The sequence below is a fragment of the Nanorana parkeri genome, unplaced genomic scaffold, assembly GCF_000935625.1.
Source record: "Nanorana parkeri isolate BGI_ZX_2015 unplaced genomic scaffold, ASM93562v1 scaffold2166, whole genome shotgun sequence".
In the NCBI taxonomy this organism is placed as follows: Eukaryota; Metazoa; Chordata; class Amphibia; order Anura; family Dicroglossidae; genus Nanorana; species Nanorana parkeri.
In genome coordinates, this window is record NW_017308434.1 from 13,692 (window position 1) to 23,563 (window position 9,872).

Here is a 9,872-nt window from a genome sequence, read left to right on the forward strand (position 1 = left end):
TCTCCTCTTACCCGGTGATGTGAGGGGCGGGGCATTCTCCATCACGACGTCCTTGTAGAGATCCCGGTGTCCTTCTAGATACTCCCACTCCTCCATGGAGAAATAGACAGAGACATCCTGACACCTTATAGGAACCTGACACACACAATGATACAGTCACCACCCAGACACATCCCTTGTCTGTTCCTGGGTCATGTCCCAGAATTCCCGGCACCGCTCACCTCTCCTGTCAGATCAGATCTTGATGATGGCTTTTATGACCTTCTTTCTTCACTACACTTCCCCGGATCCATTCCAGCAGTGAGATGGAACTTCCTGTGCAGAGTTCTCTTCCCCCTGTGTTAGATTAGAGAAGATCACTGGGAGTCTACTTTCACCCGTTCAGCTTTACACCCTTAGTGAATGTTCTCCCATCTTCCTGCCTGCTCTTCCTCTTGGTCTTCTCTCCTCCCTCGCATGTCTCTCCAAAGCAGCACCCGGAAGGACGGCACGCTACGACGCAATATAAAAAGGAAGTTCCAGGTCAGAGGTGAATTGGAGGGAAGAGGAGACTTTGCTGAACACATCGGCAGCACTCGATTACCGGTAACCCGCCAATGTTCCTTCTCGAACGTTGGCGGGGATGCAATAACATGCCGCGGGCTACAAGAAGAAGGCTTCATGTTGTAGATAGGTATACGGCGTTATAGATGAGAGGAAACGTGGAGGGCGACAACATAACGCCGTGGCTGCTGTACTCATGCAGCTGTCTTTGCTGTGCTAACATGGTCCTATTATTAGGGTTGCCACCCGTCCGGGATTCACCCGGACAGTCCGGGTTTTGAATGCTGTGTCCAGGTTTTCTTGGCAGCTGAAACCCGGACACATGACTTCAGGCAGACGGGGGCAACCAAACTTAAGATAGGGCTACTGGCCCCCCCACCGCAAACAGTCTGTGATAGTCACATATGAAGAAGTCGCTAGAGTGTTCGGGTTTCGCTGAAAGAAAAGGTGGCAACCCTACGTATTATTGAAGTCCATATATCAGCTGCCAGCTCCAGCAATGTGTCCGCTTCCCTCCAACTTCCTGTTTATACTCTTACATCACTTCCTGTCTGTACCTTACATCACTTCCTGTTTCTTCTTCACTGCTGGGAAGACCTATGTCCGCCATCTTGTGGAGGTTGTGAACACTGCAGCGTTGGTTGTTTTTGTAGGACTTTGCTGCCTTGCCCTCCATTATTTTGTACATATTGTTAATATACCTCGTCATCGGCTGACCTTCCTTATGGTGCCACTCCGTTCAGCAATCATGTTGCTTACCTAGAATTGGAAATCTATCTATCGTTTATCTATCTATCTATCTATCTACAGTAACATGATGACTGTGTTATTGATGACATTATAAGGATATGACGGACGGTATACAGCTCCATGGTGTCTCAACTTAGGGTGTGGTCAACGTTTCTGGAGGCCAAAGAAGCCTTGACATGAGTATTGTAGATGCCTCCGGGTCACCTGGCCAACCAAATCCAACACCAACTCCACCCTATAAATAAAATGATACAACGCCAGGGCTTGACTTTTGCTCATTTATTAGAAAACATCCTCGGAAACCATAAATATAAACAAAAGAAAAATTACCAACTGCAGTTACGAGGTCTTTGAAGGTCATCTTACAACCAACCAACTGGTATCTTCACACTAGGCCCTCAGTTGCACGGAACCGCCTTGGAAATATTGCCATCATCCTCATTATTATCACAACTGCAGATCATCAGAAATCGCATCTTCGCGTGACCCGATACCGCAAGAATGCCATACCTGAGATGGCTCCCCAATCTCAACTGAAGGTTAAGTGCAGATACTGTCCTTCAAAGAGCCTAATGCCCGGCTGCTTTTTTTGAACAAAGAGGGCGGTTGGGAACGCCGTTCTAGCACTGTGACCATGAGGAGGAGAACCATGATGGTGGCGATGGAAAAATTATATGTGGCGTTTGAGGTGGTTCTAAGTGTCTTTAGAATATCAGCTAACATGTGGAACTGGACCTTCTGGAGCCTATAAGCCACTCATGAGACCATAAGGAGGAAGACAAAGAACCACTACTGTATATAGTGGTTCCATGTATCCTTATACTTGGTCAACTGGTCTTTCTGGACTCTCCGTCTTACTAATAAAACACCAATGGATGACTCTCTATGAACTGGGCTCATTCCCATCACCAATGGAGGACTCTCTATGAACTGAGCTCATTCCCATCACCCTGGAGGACTCTCTATGAACCGAGCTCATTCCCATCACCAATGGATGACTCTCTATGATCTGAGCTCATTCCCATCACCAATGGATGAATCTCTATGATCCAAGCTCATTCCCATCACCAACGGATGACTCTCTATGAACCGAGCTCATTCCCATCACCAAACCATCACCAACGGATGACTCTCTATGAACCGAGCTCATTACCATCACCAATGGAGGACTCTCTATGAACTGAGCTCATTCCGATCACCAATGGATGACTCTCTATGAACCGAGCTCATTCCCATCACCAATGGAGGACTCTCTATGACCCGAGCTCATTCCCATCACCAATGGAGGACTCTCTATGACCCGAGCTCATTCCCATCACCAATGGAGGACTCTCTATGACCCGAGCTCATTCCCATCACCAATGGAGGACTCTCTATGACCCGAGCTCATTCCCATCACCAATGGAGGACTCTCTATGACCCGAGCTCATTCCCATCACCAATGGAGGACTCTCTATGACCCGAGCTCATTCCCATCACCAATGGAGGACTCTCTATGACCCGAGCTCATTCCCATCACCAATGGAGGACTCTCTATGACCCGAGCTCATTCCCATCACCAATGGAGGACTCTCTATGACCCGAGCTCATTCCCATCACCAATGGAGGACTCTCTATGACCCGAGCTCATTCCCATCACCAATGGAGGACTCTCTATGACCCGAGCTCATTCCCATCACCAATGGAGGACTCTCTATGACCCGAGCTCATTCCCATCACCAATGGAGGACTCTCTATGACCCGAGCTCATTCCCATCACCAATGGAGGACTCTCTATGACCCGAGCTCATTCCCATCACCAATGGAGGACTCTCTATGACCCGAGCTCATTCCCATCACCAATGGAGGACTCTCTATGACCCGAGCTCATTCCCATCACCAATGGAGGACTCTCTATGACCCGAGCTCATTCCCATCACCAATGGAGGACTCTCTATGACCCGAGCTCATTCCCATCACCAATGGAGGACTCTCTATGACCCGAGCTCATTCCCATCACCAATGGAGGACTCTCTATGACCCGAGCTCATTCCCATCACCAATGGAGGACTCTCTATGACCCGAGCTCATTCCCATCACCAATGGAGGACTCTCTATGACCCGAGCTCATTCCCATCACCAATGGAGGACTCTCTATGACCCGAGCTCATTCCCATCACCAATGGAGGACTCTCTATGACCCGAGCTCATTCCCATCACCAATGGAGGACTCTCTATGACCCGAGCTCATTCCCATCACCAATGGAGGACTCTCTATGACCCGAGCTCATTCCCATCACCAATGGAGGACTCTCTATGACCCGAGCTCATTCCCATCACCAATGGAGGACTCTCTATGACCCGAGCTCATTCCCATCACCAATGGAGGACTCTCTATGACCCGAGCTCATTCCCATCACCAATGGAGGACTCTCTATGACCCGAGCTCATTCCCATCACCAATGGAGGACTCTCTATGACCCGAGCTCATTCCCATCACCAATGGAGGACTCTCTATGACCCGAGCTCATTCCCATCACCAATGGAGGACTCTCTATGACCCGAGCTCATTCCCATCACCAATGGAGGACTCTCTATGACCCGAGCTCATTCCCATCACCAATGGAGGACTCTCTATGACCCGAGCTCATTCCCATCACCAATGGAGGACTCTCTATGACCCGAGCTCATTCCCATCACCAATGGAGGACTCTCTATGAACTGAGCTCATTCCCATCACCAATGGATGACTCTCTATGATCCGAGCTCATTCCCATCACCAATGGATGACTCTCTATGACACGAGCTCATTCCCATCACCAATGGATGAATCTCTATGAACCGAGCTCATTCCCATCACCAATGGAGGACTCTCTATGATCTGAGCTCATTCCTATCACCAATGGAGGACTCTCTATGAACCGAGCTCATTCCCATCACCAATGGATGACTCTCTATGAACCGAGCTCATTCCCATCACCAATGGAGGACTCTTTATGAACTGAGCTCATTCCCATCACCAATAGAGGACTCTCTATGATCTGAGCTCATTCCCATCACCAATGGAGGACTCTCTATGAACCGAGCTCATTCCCATCACCAATGGAGGACTCTCTATGAACTGAGCTCATTCCCATCACCAATGGATGACTCTCTATGATCCGAGCTCATTCCCATCACCAATGGATGACTCTCTATGACACGAGCTCATTCCCATCACCAATGGATGAATCTCTATGAACCGAGCTCATTCCCATCACCAATGGAGGACTCTCTATGATCTGAGCTCATTCCTATCACCAATGGAGGACTCTCTATGAACCGAGCTCATTCCCATCACCAATGGATGACTCTCTATGAACCGAGCTCATTCCCATCACCAATGGAGGACTCTTTATGAACTGAGCTCATTCCCATCACCAATAGAGGACTCTCTATGATCTGAGCTCATTCCTATCACCAATGGAGGACTCTCTATGACCCGAGCTCATTCCCATCACCAATGGATGACTCTCTATGAACCGAGCTCATTCCCATCACCAATGGAGGACTCTCTATGATCTGAGCTCATTCCCATCACCAATGGAGGACTCTCTATGAACCGAGCTCATTCCCATCACCAATGGAGGACTCTCTATGAACTGAGCTCATTCCCATCACCAATGGAGGACTCTCTATGAACTGAGCTCATTCCCATCACCAATGGATGACTCTCTATGATCCGAGCTCATTCCCATCACCAATGGAGGACTCTCTAGGATCTGAGCTCATTCCCATCACCGTTCGTCTCTTGATAGTCTCTTGATAGAACGGAGACACAGATCGTCTCTTGATAGAACGGAGTCAGAACATATGATGTAAAGTTTTCATCTTTACTTCCACATATCAGAATAAATGATTAAAACACAATAAACAAGACTTGACCTAAATCCGTAACTAAGCCAAATCATGTTAAATGTAATAATAAATATGAATAGAAAGTCTCCTCAGGAAAGCAGAACATAGAGGAAAGACGAGGAGCAACCGAGAGTGACCAACCAAAAGGTCCTCCTGGGAAAGATCATTTCCGGTTGGGCACAACGGACAGACGGCCCGCTACATGAATGGTGAAGCTAACCAGTGACCGAGGAGTAGTCAGTCTAACGAAATTATTTTGCATCACCATATTCATTCTTAAGGAAGTCGGGTGTCAGATGGTCAGACCATCCAAAAGTGATATTCACTGGTTGGTAGATGCTGTGGAGATGTTGTAGAGTGGAGGAGACAATGTTATACCTCAAAGGTGGTGAGATGTCCTGGATCTTCACACCTTCCATGGCCATCACTGGGGGTTCTCACTCTTCCCGCTGGATAGTTGAATTTTTCTTCAGCAAATAAGGAATGGGGACAGCCCAAGGTGTTCAGAAACTGTGGCAAGCACATCTCATCAGTGGTGTCCCCTAGATACATTATATCAGAAGTCAACAGATGGCTCAGCCGACCAGGCGCAACCTGTAACTGATGTGTGGCAGGGAGGGACCTCATTAAAACCCCATTTTATCGTATAGCTCTTCCATGGACAAAGAGTTTAAGCAGCAACCATGCCGTCAACAGCATCAGGAGTTGTGTGTTTTCTGGTGTCTAATTAGATTCCCATTGTGTATAAAACATTTCCCGCAATCCAAACAGGAAAAAGGGCCCTCCCGAGAGTGAATTTTCTGGTGATAAAGAAGGCTACTTTTCTCAGAAAAACATTTTCCGCACTCTGAACAGGAATATGGACGCTCACCCATGTGCCTTTTTTGGTGCCTATTGAGATCTGCTTTTTGAGCGAAGCGTTTTCCGCACTCCGGACAGGAAAAAGGACGCTCACCCGTGTGAATTCTCTGATGTGCAAGAAGCTTTCCTTTCTCAGTGAAACTTTTCCCGCATTCAGGGCAGGAAAAGGGACGCTCACCCGTGTGAATTCTCTGGTGTAACAAAAGGTGTCTTTTCAAAATGAACGATTTCCCGCACTCTGCACATGAAAAAGGACGCTCGCCAGTGTGACTTCTTTGGTGTTTAAGAAGGTTTCCTTTTTGAGTGAAACATTTTCCACAAACTGAACATGAATAAGGACGCTCTCCTGTATGAATTCTCTGGTGTGTAAGGAGGTATGCTTTCTCAGTGAAACTTTTCCCACACTCTGAACATGAATAAGGATACTTACCTGTGTGAATTATCTGGTGTTTAGAAAGTGCTCTTTTGTCAGTGAAACACTTCTCACACTCTACACATGAGAAAGGATGCTCTCCCGTGTGCCTTCTCTGGTGTGTTAGAAGATTTCCTTTCACAGTAAAACATTTCCCGCAGTCTGAACATGAAAATGGTCGCTCACCCGTGTGACTTCTCTGATGTGTCAGTAGCTTCCCTTTACCAGAGAAAGATTTTCCGCAGTCTGAACATGAGAAAGGTCGCTCACCCGTGTGAACTTTCTGGTGGGTAAGAAGGTGTGCTTTTTGAGCAAAACTTTTCCCACACTCAGAACAAGAGAAAGGACGCTCTCCTGTGTGAATTCTCTGATGCGTTAGAAGTACGCTTTTCTCAGTGAAACATTTCCCACACTCCGAACACGAATAAGGACGCTCGCCCTTGTGGCTTTTCTGGTGGATAAGAAATTCCTTTTTATCATTGAAAGATTTCTCGCACTCCGAACACGTGAAGGTGACTTTGGTGTGAGATCTGAGATGTAGAAGAAGTTCAGATTTAATTCTAAAAGATTTTCCGCACCCCAAACAGGACAGTGAGGTTCCCTCTGCGTTAACTGCTTCATGGCTTAAAGGGGGTGCCTCGGGATTAGATGGATCTGCTGGTCTAGGAGCACTGGGAGAACTTGGATGGATCTCTTGAGTCATAGGATGGGATCTCTTATGTGGTTCCTTTGGCTCTTCATCAATGGAATTCGGGACATAAAGACAACCTGGAAAACCAATTTTGTAAAAGACAATTTACTCAAATCTGAGACTTTTATATTAGAATATGTGTACTAATGACGTTACCATACTGCGGAATGGAGATGGACCTTCATACGGTGTACGGTATCTCCTCCTCATTTGTTGGTCACATGACATTATATTGAGGAATGGAGATGGACCTTCATATGGTGTACAGTATCTCCTCCTCATTTGTTGGGGACATGACGTTATATTGAGGAATGGAGATGGACCTTCATATGGTGTACAGTATCTCCTCCTCATTTGTTGGTCACAGGACGTTATATTGAGGAATGGAGATGGACCTCACTCACCTCCGCTGATATCTAGAGAAGATTCCTTCCGTTCTGTTTTCACAATCATCTCAACCTTCCCCATGGACTGTTGTACACCACCAACATGCGTTTCTACTTCTTCTTCCTTAATCTCAACTTTCATATAGATCAGGTCTTTGCTCTAAACCCCCAAAATGATAAAAACAAAAAACAGATGGTAGAAGAATGGCATCTCATACAGAATTATTGATACTTCGTTCCATCTACCTGATCCTCTTGAGGGATCTCCTGATCTTCCTGTGTGGAATCCCGGGAATACAGAGGATGGGGACATCTCTCTGGTGGGTTCCTCTTACTGGATCCATCTGTAGGAAACACACACACTGACTGAATACATTGTTTCTATGTGTGTATCAGATGATGGGGGATCTAGGTGGACCCTCCGTACTGCTCTCTCCTCTTACCCGGTGATGTGAGGGGCGGCTCATTCTCCATCACGACGTCCTTGTAGAGATTCCGGTGTCCTTCTAGATACTCCCACTCCTCCATGGAGAAATAGACAGAGACATCCTGACACCTTATAGGAACCTGACACACACAATGATACCGTCACCATCCAGACACACCCCTTGTCTGTTCCTGGATCATGTCCCAGAATTCCCGGCACCGCTCACCTCTCCTGTCAGGAGGTCAATGATCTTCTGGGTGACTTCTATAATTTTTTGCTCCTGCTTTTTCTGAAGGGTCAGGACGTGAGGTGGAGGCACGGTGATGAGGCTCTGCCTTCCTTTCGGTTTTCTCTCAACAGATCCCTTCACTACAGCACAGTCCTGTGTTATACAATGTTAAATACAAGAACATTAGAGTCCTCTTAACTTCTTCCATCAGGTCTGTATTCTATTATTAGAGATAAGATGGATGTCATGTGACCATCCAAGATTTATTCTCACCTCTCCAGTCAGCAGACAGATCATCTTCAGGGTATGATTCAGTATTATGTCATTTGTTCCTTTTATAACACAACTGAGAAGCTGTTGATCCTCCATCACGACGTCCTTGTAGAGATCCCGGTGTCCTTCTAGATACTCCCACTCCTCCATGGAGAAATAGACAGAGACATCCTGACACCTTATAGGAACCTGACACACACAATGATACAGTCACCACCCAGACACATCCCTTGTCTGTTCCTGGATCATGTCCCAGAATTCCCGCCACCGCTCACCTCTCCTGTCAGCAGCTCGATGATCTTCTTGGTGGCTTCTTGGATCTTCTCGTCATCGTTTCTCTCAGATATCAGACACACAGATGAAGGGATGATGATGCGTTTTTGGGTTCCTCTCCATCCTTCTGACACATGGTGATGTCTGCTGGAGGTCACACACTCACCAGATGTCTTCTTCACCACTGTGTAACCCTACGGAGAGACGTCATGAGAAATGTGAATGCTCACTAAAATTCAAGCTGCGACATTCCCAGAATCTCCCTCATATCAGGTCATCATCATCTTTGTCGTGTTCTTCATCTGATACAGTAAGGACTCCGATATATAAATAGAAAGACGTTCATGTAATAATCCCCCTAACCGCTCCATTTTGATGTGTTTCCATAATAGAGATCAGAGTGATGTCATGTGACCTCCTAGAATCCTCCTCACCTCTCTGGTCAGGTCTGTGTTTTATTAATAAAGATAAGAGTGATGTCATGTGACCTCCCAGAATCCTCCTCACCTCTCCGGTCAGCTGGTAGATGATCTCCAGGGTGAGGTCCAATATCTTCTCATTTCTGTGCCATCGATCTTCATCCATTATCATTGGTGTCGTCATGTGATCCATACAATTGGCCGAGGTCAAACCTTGCTGGCAGCGTAGAGGCAGAATCGTCAGGCAGGAGCGTGGGTGGTGATCCGGTAGACCAGTCCTGAAGGGCTCAAACCACGTTCCTTCAGAAGCTTTGTATCCTGTTGGACGTTCTTCTACGTATAAACCAGCAGCTTTGGAGGGATCAATGACCGATGATGATGAAGATTTAGGCTACATTGGTGGACATAATATAACAGAGTTGATACTTTTGGTTTCTTTTTGGTCTAACAGTCACAGGACGAGCTATTGTGGGTTTGTTGCTTGGACTAAGAAGAAAATGGTGGTAGACCCCACAAAGGCATTCAGGGTTTCAACAGAGCTCAGTCCATCTTTATGAAGACGGTGTCTTGATGAAGATGGAGTGAGCTCCGTCAAAATGTTGACAATAAAATGCTGATCCATTGAGTTACCTCCGCTGGAAGACCAGTGAGGGCCTTCATGTCTACTTTGGATTGGTATGGATATTTTTGTGGATGAGCAGCCGGGCCTTTCCCTTACAAATGGCTAACCCC

At 46.8% G+C, this 9,872-nt stretch overlaps 1 pseudogene; it reads right to left on the reverse strand.

Annotated features, from left to right (window-relative positions):
• The window catches only part of LOC108800917, a 23,864-nt pseudogene that overhangs the window by 7,561 nt on the left and 6,431 nt on the right, over positions 1 to 9,872 (reverse strand).